Source organism: Pleurodeles waltl, chromosome 8, assembly GCF_031143425.1.
Source record: "Pleurodeles waltl isolate 20211129_DDA chromosome 8, aPleWal1.hap1.20221129, whole genome shotgun sequence".
Taxonomy (NCBI): domain Eukaryota; kingdom Metazoa; phylum Chordata; class Amphibia; order Caudata; family Salamandridae; genus Pleurodeles; species Pleurodeles waltl.
The window spans coordinates 1,516,656,211-1,516,674,790 of NC_090447.1; the positions used below are offsets into that span (position 1 = coordinate 1,516,656,211).

At 40.0% G+C, this 18,580-nt stretch overlaps 10 non-coding genes across 10 annotated transcripts; all 10 read right to left on the reverse strand.

Annotated features, from left to right (window-relative positions):
* Positions 1–3,473: 3,473 nt before the first annotated feature.
* TRNAL-GAG (transfer RNA leucine (anticodon GAG)) lies at positions 3,474–3,546 on the reverse strand. Its single transcript has one exon. It is a non-coding gene; the product is annotated as a tRNA-Leu (tRNA).
* Positions 3,547–6,355: 2,809 nt separating this feature from the next.
* Positions 6,356–6,428, reverse strand: TRNAF-GAA (transfer RNA phenylalanine (anticodon GAA)). The gene has a single exon. It is a non-coding gene; the product is annotated as a tRNA-Phe (tRNA).
* Positions 6,429–7,503: 1,075 nt separating this feature from the next.
* TRNAF-GAA (transfer RNA phenylalanine (anticodon GAA)) lies at positions 7,504–7,576 on the reverse strand. Its single transcript has one exon. It is a non-coding gene; the product is annotated as a tRNA-Phe (tRNA).
* Positions 7,577–9,249: 1,673 nt separating this feature from the next.
* Positions 9,250–9,322, reverse strand: TRNAF-GAA (transfer RNA phenylalanine (anticodon GAA)). The gene has a single exon. It is a non-coding gene; the product is annotated as a tRNA-Phe (tRNA).
* A 2,240-nt stretch (positions 9,323–11,562) lies between these two features.
* Positions 11,563–11,635, reverse strand: TRNAF-GAA (transfer RNA phenylalanine (anticodon GAA)). The gene has a single exon. It is a non-coding gene; the product is annotated as a tRNA-Phe (tRNA).
* Positions 11,636–12,129: 494 nt separating this feature from the next.
* Positions 12,130–12,202, reverse strand: TRNAF-GAA (transfer RNA phenylalanine (anticodon GAA)). Its single transcript has one exon. It is a non-coding gene; the product is annotated as a tRNA-Phe (tRNA).
* A 1,075-nt stretch (positions 12,203–13,277) lies between these two features.
* TRNAF-GAA (transfer RNA phenylalanine (anticodon GAA)) lies at positions 13,278–13,350 on the reverse strand. Its single transcript has one exon. It is a non-coding gene; the product is annotated as a tRNA-Phe (tRNA).
* A 2,808-nt stretch (positions 13,351–16,158) lies between these two features.
* TRNAF-GAA (transfer RNA phenylalanine (anticodon GAA)) lies at positions 16,159–16,231 on the reverse strand. Its single transcript has one exon. It is a non-coding gene; the product is annotated as a tRNA-Phe (tRNA).
* A 1,672-nt stretch (positions 16,232–17,903) lies between these two features.
* TRNAF-GAA (transfer RNA phenylalanine (anticodon GAA)) lies at positions 17,904–17,976 on the reverse strand. The gene has a single exon. It is a non-coding gene; the product is annotated as a tRNA-Phe (tRNA).
* A 491-nt stretch (positions 17,977–18,467) lies between these two features.
* Positions 18,468–18,540, reverse strand: TRNAF-GAA (transfer RNA phenylalanine (anticodon GAA)). Its single transcript has one exon. It is a non-coding gene; the product is annotated as a tRNA-Phe (tRNA).
* Positions 18,541–18,580: the final 40 nt, after the last annotated feature.

Here is an 18,580-nt window from a genome sequence, read left to right on the forward strand (position 1 = left end):
TCTTCTGAGTCTTTGCCGAAACCCGGGATTGAACCAGGGACCTTTATATCTTCAGTCTAACGCTCTCCCAACTGAGCTATTTCGGCCAGTTATTTCACAGCTCCCTCCGTTTTCTTCTTAATCATTGTAGACAAGACATACACCTCCAAATCATTCACTTTGATGGTACAGCTATGTCTTAAACTTCCGGTATCCTTCTGCAGCTAACTGGGTGCATTTACTCATTTACTTTTTTGGTGCGCAACCTAGGTACTTCTTTTATTCCAAACTCTGAATAGGCACACAAATGTGTGGGATGAGTAAGCAAGCTATATCATCTGACAGCTTGGTTCATGGGAAAATAGAAGATGATGCAGCCTAAGCTTTACATTAAAATCAAGATACAAACTGGAAATAATGGAAGTCAAAGCTGAAGGCAACAGAGGTGGAAGCCATTTTGAAAGGAAGATAGAACGCAAGTGCTGTGCTCTACTGATGGTATGTCGATCAGGTTATTGAAAGGTTTCATCTATGAACTAAAACGTCTACTGAAGCTGACTCCAAGAGAGAACTACACCTAATTAGCTAGGTGCTCAGTCCTTGCCGAAACCCGGGATTGAACCAGGGACCTTTAGATCTTCAGTCTAACGCTCTCCCAACTGAGATATTTCGGCCAGTTGTCAGAGAATACCTTCCTGATGATTCTTAATCATTGTAGGCAACAAGTGGGCATCTGATCAATCACTAGGAGGGTACATCTATGTGTTAAAGTATGCTGTATCCTTCTGCAGCTAACTGGGCACAATTAGTCAATTTATTTTTTATTGCGCAAGCTAGGTATTTCTTTTTTTCTAAACGCTAAATAGGCTAGCAATCTAATACACAGAAATGTGTGGCATGAGGAAGCAAGCTATATCATCTGACACTTTGGTCCAAGGTTAGATGGAAAATGATGCAGGCTACAGTTTACCCTAAAATCGAGATAGAAACGGCAAATAATCGAAGTCAAAGCTGAAGGCAAGAGAGGTGGAAACCATTTTCAAAGGAAGATAGAAAACACGTACTGTCTTGTACTGATGGTATGTCAATTAGGTTGATGAAAGGTTTTATCAATTAAATAAAACGTCACCAGAAGCTGAATCCAAGAAAGAAACACGCCTAACAAGCTGCCTTCTGAGTCTTTGTCGAAACCCGGGATTGAACCAGGGACCTTTAGATCTTCAGTCTAACACTCTCCCAACTGAGCTATTTCGGCCAGTTATTTCACAGGTCCCTCCGTTTTCTTCTTAATCATTGTAGACAAGACATACACCTCGAAATCATTCACTTTGAGGGTACAGCTATGTCTTAAACTTCCGGTATCCTTCTGCAGCTAACTGGGTGCATTTACTCATTTACTTTTTTGGTGCGCAACCTAGGTACTTCTTTTATTCCAAACTCTGAATAGGCACACAAATGTGTGGGCTGAGTAAGCAAGCTATATCATCTGACAGCTTGGTTCATGGGAAAATAGAAGATGATGCAGCCTAAGCTTTACATTAAAATCAAGATAGAAACTGGAAATAATGGAAGTCAAAGCTGAAGGCAAGAGAGGTGGAAGCCATTTTCAAAGGAAGATAGAACGCAAGTGCTGTGCTCTACTGATGGTATGTCGATCAGGTTATTGAAAGGTTTCATCTATGAACTAAAATGTCTACTGAAGCTGACTCCAAGAGAGAACTACACCTAATTAGCTAGGTGCTCAGTCCTTGCCAAAACCCGGGATTGAACCAGGGACTTTTAGATCTTCAGTCTAACGCTCTCCCAACTGAGCTATTTCGGCCAGTTGTCAAAGAATACCTTCCTGATGATTCTTAATCATTGTAGGCAACAAGTGGGCATCTGATCAATCACTAGGAGGGTACATCTATGTGTTAAAGTATGCTGTATCCTTCTGCAGCTAACTGGGCACAATTAGTCAATTTATTTTTTATTGCGCAAGCTAGGTATTTCATTTTTTCTAAACGCTAAATAGGCTAGCAATCTAATACACAGAAATGTGTGGCATGAGGAAGCAAGCTATATCATCTGACACTTTGGTCCAAGGTTAGATGGAAAATGATGCAGGCTACAGTTTACCCTAAAATCGAGATAGAAACGGGAAATAATGGAAGTCAAAGCTGAAGGCAAGAGAGGTGGAATCCATTTTCAAAGGAAGATAGAAAACACGTACTGTCTTGTACTGATGGTATGTCAATTAGGTTGATGAAAGGTTTTATTAATTAAATAAAACGTCACCGGAAGCTGACTCCAAAAAAGAAACTTGCCTGACGAACTAGCTGCTCAGTCTTTGACCAAACCAAGAATTTAACCAGGGACCCTTAGATCTAAAGTTTGACGTCCTCGCAACTGAGCTCTTTCAGCCCGTTTTTTCACAGTGCCTTCCTTATTATTATTAATCATTGTAGACAAGAAATATAAGTCGCAATCATTCACTGTGAGGGTACAGCTATGTGTTACACTTTGCTGTATCCTTCTGTAGCTAACTGGGGGCAATTACTCCTTTACTTTTTTGCTACGCGAGCTAGGTACTTCTTTTTTTCTAAACTCTGAATAGGCTACCACTCTCATAAACAGAAATGTGTGGCATGACTAAGCAAGCTATATCATCTGACAGTTTGGCTCATGGGAAAATGGAAGATGACGCCGCCTACGGTTTACATCAAAATCAAGATAGAAACGGGAAATAATGGAAGTCAAAGCTGAAGGCAAGAGAGGTGGAAGCCATTTTGAAAGGAAGATAGAAAATAAGTGCTCTTTTGTACCGATGGCATGTCGATCAGGTTGATGCAAGTTTTTATCAATGAAATAAAATGTCACTTGAGAGTGACTCCAAGAAAGAAACATGCCTAACAAGCTGAGTGCTTGGTCTTTGGCACAACCCAGGATTGGACCAAGGACCTTTTTTATCTTTAGTCTAACATTCTCCCAACTGAGATATTTTAGCCAGGTGTCATGAAAAGCTTTCCGTATCATTTTTAATCATTGTAGACAAGACACAGAAGTCTAAATCATTCACTGTGAGGGTTCAGCTATGTCTTAAACTTTGCTGTATCCTTCTCCAGTTAACTGGGTGTAATTAGGGAATTCGTTTTTTATTGTGCAAGCTAGGTATTTCTTTTTTTCTAAACTCTAAATAGGCTAGCAATCTAATGCACAGAAATGTGTGGCATGAGTAAGCAAGCTATTTCATCCGACACTTTGGTTCAAGGGAAGATGGAGACTGATGCAGACTGCGGGTTACCTAAAAATCAAGATAGAAACAGTAAATAATGGAAGTCAAAGCTGAAGGCAAGAGAGGTGGAATCCATTTTGAAAGGAAGATAGAAAACAAGTACTGTCTTGTACTGATGGTATGTCAATTAGGTTGATGAAAGGTTTTATCAATTAAATAAAACGTCACCAGAAGCTGAATCCAAGAAAGAAACACACCTAACAAGCTGTCTTCTGAGTTTTGCCGAAACCCGGGATTGAACCAGGGACCTTTAGATCCTCAGTCTAACGCTCTCCCAACTGAGCTATTTCGGCCAGTTATTTCACAGGTCCCTCTGTATTCTTCTTAATCATTGTAGACAAGACATACACCTCGAAATCATTCACTTTGAGGGTACAGCTATGTCTTAAACTTCCGGTATCCTTCTGCAGCTAACTGGGTGAAATTACTCATTTACTTTTTTGGTGCGCAACCTAGGTACTTTTTTTTTATTCCAAACTCTGAATAGGCACACAAATGTGTGGGATGAGTAAGCAAGCTATATCATCTGACAGCTTGGTTCATGGGAAAATGTAAGATGATGCAGCCTAAGGTTTACATTAAAATCAAGATAGAAACTGGAAATAATGGAAGTCAAAGCTGAAGGCAAGAGAGGTGGAAGCCATTTTGAAAGGAAGATAGAACGCAAGTGCTGTGCTCTACTGATGGTATGTCGAACAGGTTATTAAAAGGTTTCATCTATGAACTAAAATGTCTACTGAAGCTGACTCCAAGAGAGAACTACACCTAATTAGCTAGGTGCTCAGTCCTTGCCGAAACCCGGGATTGAACCAGAGAGCTTTAGATCTTCAGTTTAACGCTCTCCCAAATGAGCTATTTCGGCCAGTTGTCAGAGAATACCTTCCTGACGATTCTTAATCATTGCAGGCAACAAGTGGGCATCTGATCAATCACTAGGAGGGTACATCTATGTGTTAAAGTATGCTGTATCCTTCTGCAGCTAACTGGGCACAATTAGTCAATTTTTTTTTTATTGCGCAAGCTAGGTATTTCTTTTTTTCTAAACGCTAAATAGGCTAGCAATCTAATACACAGAAATGTGTGGCATGAGGAAGCAAGCTATATCATCTGACACTTTGGTCCAAGGTTAGATGGAAAATGATGCAGGCTACAGTTTACCCAAAAATCGAGATAGAAACGGCAAATAATGGAAGTCAAAGCTGAAGGCAAGAGAGGTGGAATCCATTCTCAAAGAAAGATAGAAAACACGTACTGTCTTGTACTGATGGTATGTCAATTAGGTTGATGAAAGGTTTTATTAATTAAATAAAACGTCACCGGAAGCTGACTCCAAAAAAGAAACTTGCCTGACGAACTAGCTGCTCAGTCTTTGACCAAACCAAGGATTTAACCAGGGACCCTTAGATCTAAAGTTTGACGTCCTCGCAACTGAGCTCTTTCAGCCCGTTTTTTCACAGTGCCTTCCTTATTATTGTTAATCATTGTAGACAAGAAATATAAGTCGCAATCATTCACTGTGAGGGTACAGCTATGTGTTACACTTTGCTGTATCCTTCTGTAGCTAACTGGGGGCAATTACTCCTTTACTTTTTTGCTACGCGAGGTAGGTACTTCTTTTTTTCTAAACTCTGAATAGGCTACCACTCTCATAAACAGAAATGTGTGGCATGACCAAGCAAGCTATATCATCTGACAGTTTGGCTCATGGGAAAATGGAAGATGACGCCGGCTAGGGTTTACATTAAAATCAAGATAGAAACGGGAAATAATGGAAGTCAAAGCTGAAGGCAAGAGAGGTGGAAGCCATTTTGAAAGGAAGATAGAAAATAAGTTCTCTTTTGTACCGATGGCATGTCGATCAGGTTGATGCAAGTTTTTATCAATGAAATAAAATGTCACTTGAGAGTGACTCCAAGAAAGAAACATGCCTAACAAGCTGAGTGCTTGGTCTTTGGCACAACCCAGGATTGAACCAAGGACCTTTTTTATCTTTAGTCTAACATTATCCTAACTGAGATATTTTAGCCAGGTGTCATGAAAAGCTTTCCGTATCATTTTTAATCATTGTAGACAAGACACAGAAGTCTAAATCATTCACTGTGAGGGTACAGCTATGTCTTAAACTTTGTTGTATCCTTCTCCAGTTAATAGGGTGTAATTAGGGAATTTGTTTTTTATTCTGCAAGCTAGGTATTTCTTTTTTTCTAAACTCTAAATAGGCTAGCAATCTAATGCACAGAAATGTGTGGCATGAGTAAGCAAGCTATTTCATCCGACACTTTGGTTCAAGGGAAGATGGAGACTGATGCAGACTGCGGGTTACCTAAAAATCAAGATAGAAACAGTAAATAATGGAAGTCAAAGCTGAAGGCAAGAGAGGTGGAATCCATTTTGAAAGGAAGATAGAAAACAAGTACTGTCTTGTACTGATGGTATGTCAATTAGGTTGATGAAAGGTTTTATCAATTAAATAAAACGTCACCAGAAGCTGAATCCAAGAAAGAAACACGCCTAAAAGGCTGTCTTCTGAGTCTTTGCCGAAACCCGGGATTGAACCAGGGACCTTTATATCTTCAGTCTAACGCTCTCCCAACTGAGCTATTTCGGCCAGTTATTTCACAGCTCCCTCCGTTTTCTTCTTAATCATTGTAGACAAGACATACACCTCCAAATCATTCACTTTGATGGTACAGCTATGTCTTAAACTTCCGGTATCCTTCTGCAGCTAACTGGGTGCATTTACTCATTTACTTTTTTGGTGCGCAACCTAGGTACTTCTTTTATTCCAAACTCTGAATAGGCACACAAATGTGTGGGATGAGTAAGCAAGCTATATCATCTGACAGCTTGGTTCATGGGAAAATAGAAGATGATGCAGCCTAAGCTTTACATTAAAATCAAGATACAAACTGGAAATAATGGAAGTCAAAGCTGAAGGCAACAGAGGTGGAAGCCATTTTGAAAGGAAGATAGAACGCAAGTGCTGTGCTCTACTGATGGTATGTCGATCAGGTTATTGAAAGGTTTCATCTATGAACTAAAATGTCTACTGAAGCTGACTCCAAGAGAGAACTACACCTAATTAGCTAGGTGCTCAGTCCTTGCCGAAACCCGGGATTGAACCAGGGACCTTTAGATCTTCAGTCTAACGCTCTCCCAACTGAGCTATTTCGGCCAGTTGTCAGAGAATACCTTCCTGATGATTCTTAATCATTGTAGGCAACAAGTGGGCATCTGATCAATCACTAGGAGGGTACATCTATGTGTTAAAGTATGCTGTATCCTTCTGCAGCTAACTGGGCACAATTAGTCAATTTATTTTTTATTGCGCAAGCTAGGTATTTCTTTTTTTCTAAACGCTAAATAGGCTAGCAATCTAATACACAGAAATGTGTGGCATGAGGAAGCAAGCTATATCATCTGACACTTTGGTCCAAGGTTAGATGGAAAATGATGCAGGCTACAGTTTACCCTAAAATCGAGATAGAAACGGCAAATAATCGAAGTCAAAGCTGAAGGCAAGAGAGGTGGAAACCATTTTCAAAGGAAGATAGAAAACACGTACTGTCTTGTACTGATGGTATGTCAATTAGGTTGATGAAAGGTTTTATCAATTAAATAAAACGTCACCAGAAGCTGAATCCAAGAAAGAAACACGCCTAACAAGTTGCCTTCTGAGTCTTTGTCGAAACCCGGGATTGAACCAGGGACCTTTAGATCTTCAGTCTAACACTCTCCCAACTGAGCTATTTCGGCCAGTTATTTCACAGGTCCCTCCGTTTTCTTCTTAATCATTGTAGACAAGACATACACCTCGAAATCATTCACTTTGAGGGTACAGCTATGTCTTAAACTTCCGGTATCCTTCTGCAGCTAACTGGGTGCATTTACTCATTTACTTTTTTGGTGCGCAACCTAGGTACTTCTTTTATTCCAAACTCTGAATAGGCACACAAATGTGTGGGCTGAGTAAGCAAGCTATATCATCTGACAGCTTGGTTCATGGGAAAATAGAAGATGATGCAGCCTAAGCTTTACATTAAAATCAAGATAGAAACTGGAAATAATGGAAGTCAAAGCTGAAGGCAAGAGAGGTGGAAGCCATTTTCAAAGGAAGATAGAACGCAAGTGCTGTGCTCTACTGATGGTATGTCGATCAGGTTATTGAAAGGTTTCATCTATGAACTAAAATGTCTACTGAAGCTGACTCCAAGAGAGAACTACACCTAATTAGCTAGGTGCTCAGTCCTTGCCAAAACCCGGGATTGAACCAGGGACCTTTAGATCTTCAGTCTAACGCTCTCCCAACTGAGCTATTTCGGCCAGTTGTCAAAGAATACCTTCCTGATGATTCTTAATCATTGTAGGCAACAAGTGGGCATCTGATCAATCACTAGGAGGGTACATCTATGTGTTAAAGTATGCTGTATCCTTCTGCAGCTAACTGGGCACAATTAGTCAATTTATTTTTTATTGCGCAAGCTAGGTATTTCTTTTTTTCTAAACGCTAAATAGGCTAGCAATCTAATACACAGAAATGTGTGGCATGAGGAAGCAAGCTATATCATCTGACACTTTGGTCCAAGGTTAGATGGAAAATGATGCAGGCTACAGTTTACCCTAAAATCGAGATAGAAACGGGAAATAATGGAAGTCAAAGCTGAAGGCAAGAGAGGTGGAATCCATTTTCAAAGGAAGATAGAAAACACGTACTGTCTTGTACTGATGGTATGTCAATTAGGTTGATGAAAGGTTTTATTAATTAAATAAAACGTCACCGGAAGCTGACTCCAAAAAAGAAACTTGCCTGACGAACTAGCTGCTCAGTCTTTGACCAAACCAAGAATTTAACCAGGGACCCTTAGATCTAAAGTTTGACGTCCTCGCAACTGAGCTCTTTCAGCCCGTTTTTTCACAGTGCCTTCCTTATTATTATTAATCATTGTAGACAAGAAATATAAGTCGCAATCATTCACTGTGAGGGTACAGCTATGTGTTACACTTTGCTGTATCCTTCTGTAGCTAACTGGGGGCAATTACTCCTTTACTTTTTTGCTACGCGAGCTAGGTACTTCTTTTTTTCTAAACTCTGAATAGGCTACCACTCTCATAAACAGAAATGTGTGGCATGACTAAGCAAGCTATATCATCTGACAGTTTGGCTCATGGGAAAATGGAAGATGACGCCGCCTACGGTTTACATCAAAATCAAGATAGAAACGGGAAATAATGGAAGTCAAAGCTGAAGGCAAGAGAGGTGGAAGCCATTTTGAAAGGAAGATAGAAAATAAGTGCTCTTTTGTACCGATGGCATGTCGATCAGGTTGATGCAAGTTTTTATCAATGAAATAAAATGTCACTTGAGAGTGACTCCAAGAAAGAAACATGCCTAACAAGCTGAGTGCTTGGTCTTTGGCACAACCCAGGATTGGACCAAGGACCTTTTTTATCTTTAGTCTAACATTCTCCCAACTGAGATATTTTAGCCAGGTGTCATGAAAAGCTTTCCGTATCATTTTTAATCATTGTAGACAAGACACAGAAGTCTAAATCATTCACTGTGAGGGTACAGCTATGTCTTAAACTTTGCTGTATCCTTCTCCAGTTAACTGGGTGTAATTAGGGAATTCGTTTTTTATTGTGCAAGCTAGGTATTTCTTTTTTTCTAAACTCTAAATAGGCTAGCAATCTAATGCACAGAAATGTGTGGCATGAGTAAGCAAGCTATTTCATCCGACACTTTGGTTCAAGGGAAGATGGAGACTGATGCAGACTGCGGGTTACCTAAAAATCAAGACAGAAACAGTAAATAATGGAAGTCAAAGCTGAAGGCAAGAGAGGTGGAATCCATTTTGAAAGGAAGATAGAAAACAAGTACTGTCTTGTACTGATGGTATGTCAATTAGGTCGATGAAACGTTTTATCAATTAAATAAAACGTCACCAGAAGCTGAATCCAAGAAAGAAACACGCCTAACAAGCTGTCTTCTGAGTCTTTGCCGAAACCCGGGATTGAACCAGGGACCTTTAGATCTTCAGTCTAACGCTCTCCCAACTGAGCTATTTCGGCCACTTATTTCACAGGTCCCTCCGTATTCTTCTTAATCATTGTAGACAAGACATACACCTCGAAATCATTCACTTTGAGGGTACAGCTATGTCTTAAACTTCCGGTATCCTTCTGCAGCTAACTGGGTGCAATTACTCATTTACTTTTTTGGTGCGCAACCTAGGTACTTCTTTTATTCCAAACTCTGAATAGGCACACAAATGTGTGGGATGAGTAAGCAAGCTATATCATCTGACAGCTTGGTTCATGGGAAAATGGAAGATGATGCAGCCTAAGCTTTACATTAAAATCAAGATAGAAACTGGAAATAATGGAAGTCAAAGCTGAAGGCAAGAGAGGTGGAAGCCATTTTGAAAGGAAGATAGAACGCAAGTGCTGTGCTCTACTGATGGTATGTCGAACAGGTTATTAAAAGGTTTCATCTATGAACTAAAATGTCTACTGAAGCTGACTCCAAGAGAGAACTACACCTAATTAGCTAGGTGCTCAGTCCTTGCCAAAACCCGGGATTGAACCAGAGAGCTTTAGATCTTCAGTTTAACGCTCTCCCAAATGAGCTATTTCGGCCAGTTGTCAGAGAATACCTTCCTGATGATTCTTAATCATTGCAGGCAACAAGTGGGCATCTGATCAATCACTAGGAGGGTACATCTATGTGTTAAAGTATGCTGTATCCTTCTGCAGCTAACTGGGCACAATTAGTCAATTTATTTTTTATTGCGCAAGCTAGGTATTTCTTTTTTTCTAAACGCTAAATAGGCTAGCAATCTAATACACAGAAATGTGTGGCATGAGGAAGCAAGCTATATCATCTGACACTTTGGTCCAAGGTTAGATGGAAAATGATGCAGGCTACAGTTTACCCTAAAATCGAGATAGAAACGGCAAATAATGGAAGTCAAAGCTGAAGGCAAGAGAGGTGGAATCCATTTTCAAAGAAAGATAGAAAACACGTACTGTCTTGTACTGATGGTATGTCAATTAGGTTGATGAAAGGTTTTATTAATTAAATAAAACGTCACCGGAAGCTGACTCCAAAAAAGAAACTTGCCTGACGAACTAGCTGCTCAGTCTTTGACCAAACCAAGGATTTAACCAGGGACCCTTAGATCTAAAGTTTGACGTCCTCGCAACTGAGCTCTTTCAGCCCGTTTTTTCACAGTGCCTTCCTTATTATTGTTAATCATTGTAGACAAGAAATATAAGTCGCAATCATTCACTGTGAGGGTACAGCTATGTGTTACACTTTGCTGTATCCTTCTGTAGCTAACTGGGGGCAATTACTCCTTTACTTTTTTGCTACGCGAGGTAGGTACTTCTTTTTTTCTAAACTCTGAATAGGCTACCACTCTCATAAACAGAAATGTGTGGCATGACCAAGCAAGCTATATCATTTGACAGTTTGGCTCATGGGAAAATGGAAGATGACGCCGGCTACGGTTTACATTAAAATCAAGATAGAAACGGGAAATAATGGAAGTCAAAGCTGAAGGCAAGAGAGGTGGAAGCCATTTTGAAAGGAAGATAGAAAATAAGTTCTCTTTTGTACCGATGGCATGTCGATCAGGTTGATGCAAGTTTTTATCAATGAAATAAAATGTCACTTGAGAGTGACTCCAAGAAAGAAACATGCCTAACAAGCTGAGTGCTTGGTCTTTGGCACAACCCAGGATTGAACCAAGGACCTTTTTTATCTTTAGTCTAACATTATCCTAACTGAGATATTTTAGCCAGGTGTCATGAAAAGCTTTCCGTATCATTTTTAATCATTGTAGACAAGACACAGAAGTCTAAATCATTCACTGTGAGGGTACAGCTATGTCTTAAACTTTGTTGTATCCTTCTCCAGTTAACTGGGTGTAATTAGGGAATTTGTTTTTTATTCTGCAAGCTAGGTATTTCTTTTTTTCTAAACTCTAAATAGGCTAGCAATCTAATGCACAGAAATGTGTGGCATGAGTAAGCAAGCTATTTCATCCGACACTTTGGTTCAAGGGAAGATGGAGACTGATGCAGACTGCGGGTTACCTAAAAATCAAGATAGAAACAGTAAATAATGGAAGTCAAAGCTGAAGGCAAGAGAGGTGGAATCCATTTTGAAAGGAAGATAGAAAACAAGTACTGTCTTGTACTGATGGTATGTCAATTAGGTTGATGAAAGGTTTTATCAATTAAATAAAACGTCACCAGAAGCTGAATCCAAGAAAGAAACACGCCTAAAAAGCTGTCTTCTGAGTCTTTGCCGAAACCCGGGATTGAACCAGGGACCTTTAGATCTTCAGTCTAACGCTCTCCCAACTGAGCTATTTCGGCCAGTTATTTCACAGCTCCCTCCGTTTTCTTCTTAATCATTGTAGACAAGACATACACCTCCAAATCATTCACTTTGATGGTACAGCTATGTCTTAAACTTCCGGTATCCTTCTGCAGCTAACTGGGTGCATTTACTCATTTACTTTTTTGGTGCGCAACCTAGGTACTTCTTTTATTCCAAACTCTGAATAGGCACACAAATGTGTGGGATGAGTAAGCAAGCTATATCATCTGACAGCTTGGTTCATGGGAAAATAGAAGATGATGCAGCCTAAGCTTTACATTAAAATCAAGATAGAAACTGGAAATAATGGAAGTCAAAGCTGAAGGCAAGAGAGGTGGAAGCCATTTTGAAAGGAAGATAGAACGCAAGTGCTGTGCTCTACTGATGGTATGTCGATCAGGTTATTGAAAGGTTTCATCTATGAACTAAAATGTCTACTGAAGCTGACTCCAAGAGAGAACTACACCTAATTAGCTAGGTGCTCAGTCCTTGCCGAAACCCGGGATTGAACCAGGGACCTTTAGATCTTCAGTCTAACGCTCTCCCAACTGAGCTATTTCGGCCAGTTGTCAGAGAATACCTTCCTGATGATTCTTAATCATTGTAGGCAACAAGTGGGCATCTGATCAATCACTAGGAGGGTACATCTATGTGTTAAAGTATGCTGTATCCTTCTGCAGCTAACTGGGCACAATTAGTCAATTTATTTTTTATTGCGCAAGCTAGGTATTTCTTTTTTTCTAAACGCTAAATAGGCTAGCAATCTAATACACAGAAATGTGTGGCATGAGGAAGCAAGCTATATCATCTGACACTTTGGTCCAAGGTTAGATGGAAAATGATGCAGGCTACAGTTTACCCTAAAATCGAGATAGAAACGGCAAATAATCGAAGTCAAAGCTGAAGGCAAGAGAGGTGGAAACCATTTTCAAAGGAAGATAGAAAACACGTACTGTCTTGTACTGATGGTATGTCAATTAGGTTGATGAAAGGTTTTATCAATTAAATAAAACGTCACCAGAAGCTGAATCCAAGAAAGAAACACGCCTAACAAGCTGCCTTCTGAGTCTTTGTCGAAACCCGGGATTGAACCAGGGACCTTTAGATCTTCAGTCTAACACTCTCCCAACTGAGCTATTTCGGCCAGTTATTTCACAGGTCCCTCCGTTTTCTTCTTAATCATTGTAGACAAGACATACACCTCGAAATCATTCACTTTGAGGGTACAGCTATGTCTTAAACTTCCGGTATCCTTCTGCAGCTAACTGGGTGCATTTACTCATTTACTTTTTTGGTGCGCAACCTAGGTACTTCTTTTATTCCAAACTCTGAATAGGCACACAAATGTGTGGGATGAGTAAGCAAGCTATATCATCTGACAGCTTGGTTCATGGGAAAATGGAAGATGACGCAGCCTAAGCTTTACATTAAAATCAAGATAGAAACTGGAAATAATGGAAGTCAAAGCTGAAGGCAACAGAGGTGGAAGCCATTTTGAAAGGAAGATAGAACGCAAGTGCTGTGCTCTACTGATGGTATGTTGATCAGGTTATTAAAAGGTTTCATCTATGAACGAAAATGTCTACTGAAGCTGACTCCAAGAGAGAACTACACCTAATTAGCTAGGTGCTCAGTCCTTGCCAAAACCCGGGATTGAACCAGGGACCTTTAGATCTTCAATCTAACGCTCTCCCAACTGAGCTATTTCGGCCACTTATTTCACAGGTCCCTCCGTATTCTTCTTAATCATTGTAGACAAGACATACACCTCGAAATCATTCACTTTGAGGGTACAGCTATGTCTTAAACTTCCGGTATCCTTCTGCAGCTAACTGGGTGCAATTACTCCTTTACTTTTTTGGTGCGCAACCTAGGTACTTCTTTTATTCCAAACTCTGAATAGGCACACAAATGTGTGGGATGAGTAAGCAAGCTATATCATCTGACAGCTTGGTTCATGGGAAAATGTAAGATGATGCAGCCTAAGGTTTACATTAAAATCAAGATAGAAACTGGAAATAATGGAAGTCAAAGCTGAAGGCAAGAGAGGTGGAAGCCATTTTGAAAGGAAGATAGAACGCAAGTGCTGTGCTCTACTGATGGTATGTCGAACAGGTTATTAAAAGGTTTCATCTATGAACTAAAATGTCTACTGAAGCTGACTCCAAGAGAGAACTACACCTAATTAGCTAGGTGCTCAGTCCTTGCCAAAACCCGGGATTGAACCAGAGAGCTTTAGATCTTCAGTTTAACGCTCTCCCAAATGAGCTATTTCGGCCAGTTGTCAGAGAATACCTTCCTGATGATTCTTAATCATTGCAGGCAACAAGTGGGCATCTGATCAATCACTAGGAGGGTACATCTATGTGTTAAAGTATGCTGTATCCTTCTGCAGCTAACTGGGCACAATTAGTCAATTTATTTTTTATTGCGCAAGCTAGGTATTTCTTTTTTTCTAAACGCTAAATAGGCTAGCAATCTAATACACAGAAATGTGTGGCATGAGGAAGCAAGCTATATCATCTGACACTTTGGTCCAAGGTTAGATGGAAAATGATGCAGGCTACAGTTTACCCTAAAATCGAGATAGAAACGGCAAATAATGGAAGTCAAAGCTGAAGGCAAGAGAGGTGGAATCCATTTTCAAAGAAAGATAGAAAACACGTACTGTCTTGTACTGATGGTATGTCAATTAGGTTGATGAAAGGTTTTATTAATTAAATAAAACGTCACCGGAAGCTGACTCCAAAAAAGAAACTTGCCTGACGAACTAGCTGCTCAGTCTTTGACCAAACCAAGAATTTAACCAGGGACCCTTAGATCTAAAGTTTGACGTCCTCGCAACTGAGCTCTTTCAGCCCGTTTTTTCACAGTGCCTTCCTTATTATTATTAATCATTGTAGACAAGAAATATAAGTCGCAATCATTCACTGTGAGGGTACAGCTATGTGTTACACTTTGCTGTATCCTTCTGTAGCTAACTGGGGGCAATTACTCCTTTACTTTTTTGCTACGCGAGCTAGGTACTTCTTTTTTTCTAAACTCTGAATAGGCTACCATTCTCATAAACAGAAATGTGTGGCATGACTAAGCAAGCTATATCATCTGACAGTTTGGCTCATGGGAAAATGGAAGATGACGCCGCCTACGGTTTACATCAAAATCAAGATAGAAACGGGAAATAATGGAAGTCAAAGCTGAAGGCCAGAGAGGTGGAAGCCATTTTGAAAGGAAGATAGAAAATAAGTGCTCTTTTGTACCGATGGCATGTCGATCAGGTTGATGCAAGTTTTTATCAATGAAATAAAATGTCCCTTGAGAGTGACTCCAAGAAAGAAACATGCCTAACAAGCTGAGTGCTTGGTCTTTGGCACAACCTAGGATTGAACCAAGGACCTTTTTTTATCTTTAGTCTAACATTCTCCCAACTGAGATATTTAAACCAGGTGTCATGAAAAGCTTTCCGTATCATTTTTAATCATTGTAGACAAGACACAGAAGTCTAAATCATTCACTGTGAGGGTACAGCTATGTCTTAAACTTTGCTGTATCCTTCTCCAGTTAACTGGGTGTAATTAGGGAATTCGTTTTTTATTGTGCAAGCTAGGTATTTCTTTTTTTCTAAACTCTAAATAGGCTAGCAATCTAATGCACAGAAATGTGTGGCATGAGTAAGCAAGCTATTTCATCCGACACTTTGGTTCAAGGGAAGATGGAGACTGATGCAGACTGCGGGTTACCTAAAAATCAAGACTGAAACAGTAAATAATGGAAGTCAAAGCTGAAGGCAAGAGAGGTGGAATCCATTTTGAAAGGAAGATAGAAAACAAGTACTGTCTTGTACTGATGGTATGTCAATTAGGTCGATGAAAGGTTTTATCAATTAAATAAAACGTCACCAGAAGCTGAATCCAAGAAAGAAACACGCCTAACAAGCTGTCTTCTGAGTCTTTGCCAAAACCCGGGATTGAACCAGGGACCTTTAGATCTTCAGTCTAACGCTCTCCCAACTGAGCTATTTCAGCCAGTTATTTCACAGGTCCCTCCGTTTTCTTCTTAATCATTGTAGACAAGACATACACCTCGAAATCATTCACTTTGAGGGTACAGCTATGTCTTAAACTTCCGGTATCCTTCTGCAGCTAACTGGGTGCATTTACTCATTTACTTTTTTGGTGCGCAACCTAGGTACTTCTTTTATTCCAAACTCTGAATAGGCACACAAATGTGTGGGATGAGTAAGCAAGCTATATCATCTGACAGCTTGGTTCATGGGAAAATAGAAGATGATGCAGCCTAAGCTTTACATTAAAATCAAGATAGAAACTGGAAATAATGGAAGTCAAAGCTGAAGGCAAGAGAGGTGGAAGCCATTTTCAAAGGAAGATAGAACGCAAGTGCTGTGCTCTACTGATGGTATGTCGATCAGGTTATTGAAAGGTTTCATCTATGAACTAAAATGTCTACTGAAGCTGACTCCAAGAGAGAACTACACCTAATTAGCTAGGTGCTCAGTCCTTGCCGAAACCCGGGATTGAACCAGGGACCTTTAGATCTTCAGTCTAACGCTCTCCCAACTGAGCTATTTTGGCCAGTTGTCAGAGAATACCTTCCTGATGATTCTTAATCATTGTAGGAAACAAGTGGGCATCTGATCAATCACTAGGAGGGTACATCTATGTGTTAAAGTATGCTGTATCCTTCTGCAGCTAACTGGGCACAATTAGTCAATTTATTTTTTATTGCGCAAGCTAGGTATTTCTTTTTTTCTAAACGCTAAATAGGCTAGCAATCTAATACACAGAAATGTGTGGCATGAGGAAGCAAGCTATATCATCTGACACTTTGGTCCAAGGTTAGATGGAAAATGATGCAGGCTACAGTTTACCCTAAAATCGAGATAGAAACGGCAAATAATGGAAGTCAAAGCTGAAGGCAAGAGAGGTGGAATCCATTTTCAAAGAAAGATAGAAAACACGTACTGTCTTGTACTGATGGTATGTCAATTAGGTTGATGAAAGGTTTTATTAATTAAATAAAACGTCACCGGAAGCTGACTCCAAAAAAGAAACTTGCCTGACGAACTAGCTGCTCAGTCTTTGACCAAACCAAGGATTTAACCAGGGACCCTTAGATCTAAAGTTTGACGTCCTCGCAACTGAGCTCTTTCAGCCCGTTTTTTCACAGTGCCTTCCTTATTATTGTTAATCATTGTAGACAAGAAATATAAGTCGCAATCATTCACTGTGAGGGAACAGCTATGTGTTACACTTTGCTGTATCCTTCTGTAGCTAACTGGGGGCAATTACTCCTTTACTTTTTTGCTACGCGAGGTAGGTACTTCTTTTTTTCTAAACTCTGAATAGGCTACCACTCTCATAAATAGAAATGTGTGGCATGACCGAGCAAGCTATATCATCTGACAGTTTGGCTCATGGGAAAATGGAAGATGACGCCGGCTACGGTTTACATTAAAATCAAGATAGAAACGGGAAATAATGGAAGTCAAAGCTGAAGGCAAGAGAGGTGGAAGCCATTTTGAAAGGAAGATAGAAAATAGGTGCTCTTTTGTACCGATGGCATGTCGATCAGGTTGATGCAAGTTTTTATCAATGAAATAAAATGTCACTTGAGAGTGATTCCAAGACAGAAACATGCCTAACAAGCTGAGTGCTTGGTCTTTGGCACAACCCAGGATTGAACCAAGGACCTTTTTTATCTTTAGTCTAACATTCTCCCAACTGAGATATTTTAGCCGGGTGTCATGAAAAGCTTTCCGTATCATTTTTAATCATTGTAGACAAGACACAGAAGTCTAAATCATTCACTGTGAGGGTACAGCTATGTCTTAAACTTTGCTGTATCCTTCTCCAGTTAACTGGGTGTAATTAGGGAATTCGTTTTTTATTCTGCAAGCTAGGTATTTCTTTTTTTCTAAGCTCTAAATAGGCTAGCAATCTAATGCACAGAAATGTGTGGCATGAGTAAGCAAGCTATTTCATCCGACACTTTGGTTCAAGGGAAGATGGAGACTGATGCAGACTGCGGGTTACCTAAAAATCAAGACAGAAACAGTAAATAATGGAAGTCAAAGCTGAAGGCAAGAGAGGTGGAATCCATTTTGAAAGGAAGATAGAAAACAAGTACTGTCTTGTACTGATGGTATGTCAATTAGGTTGATGAAAGGTTTTATCAATTAAATAAAACGTCACCAGAAGCTGAATCCAAGAAAGAAACAGCCTAACAAGCTGTCTTCTGAGTCTTTGCCGAAACCCGGGATTGAACCAGGGACCTTTAGATCTTCAGTCTAACGCTCTCCCAACTGAGCTATTTCGGCCAGTTATTTCACAGGTCCCTCCGTTTTCTTCTTAATCATTGTAGACAAGACATACACCTCGAAATCATACACTTTGAGGGTACAGCTATGTCTTAAACTTCCGGTATCCTTCTGCAGCTAACTGGGTGCATTTACTCATTTACTTTTTTGGTGCGCAACCTAGGTACTTCTTTTATTCCAAACTCTGAATAGGCACACAAATGTGTGGGATGAGTAAGCAAGCTATATCATCTGACAGCTTGGTTCATGGGAAAATAGATGATGCAGCCTAAGCTTTACATTAAAATCAAGATACAAACTGGAAATAATGGAAGTCAAAGCTGAAGGCAAGAGAGGTGGAAGCCATTTTGAAAGGAAGATAGAACGCAAGTGCTGTGCTCTACTGATGGTATGTCGATCAGGTTATTGAAAGGTTTCATCTAAGAACTAAAATGTCTACTGGAGCTGACTCCAAGAGAGAACTACACCTAATTAGCTAGGTGCTCAGTCCTTGCCGAAACCCGGGATTGAACCAGGGACCTTTAGATCTTCAGTCTAACGCTCTCCCAACTGAGCTATTTCGGCCAGTTGTCAAAGAATACCTTCCTGATGATTCTTAATCATT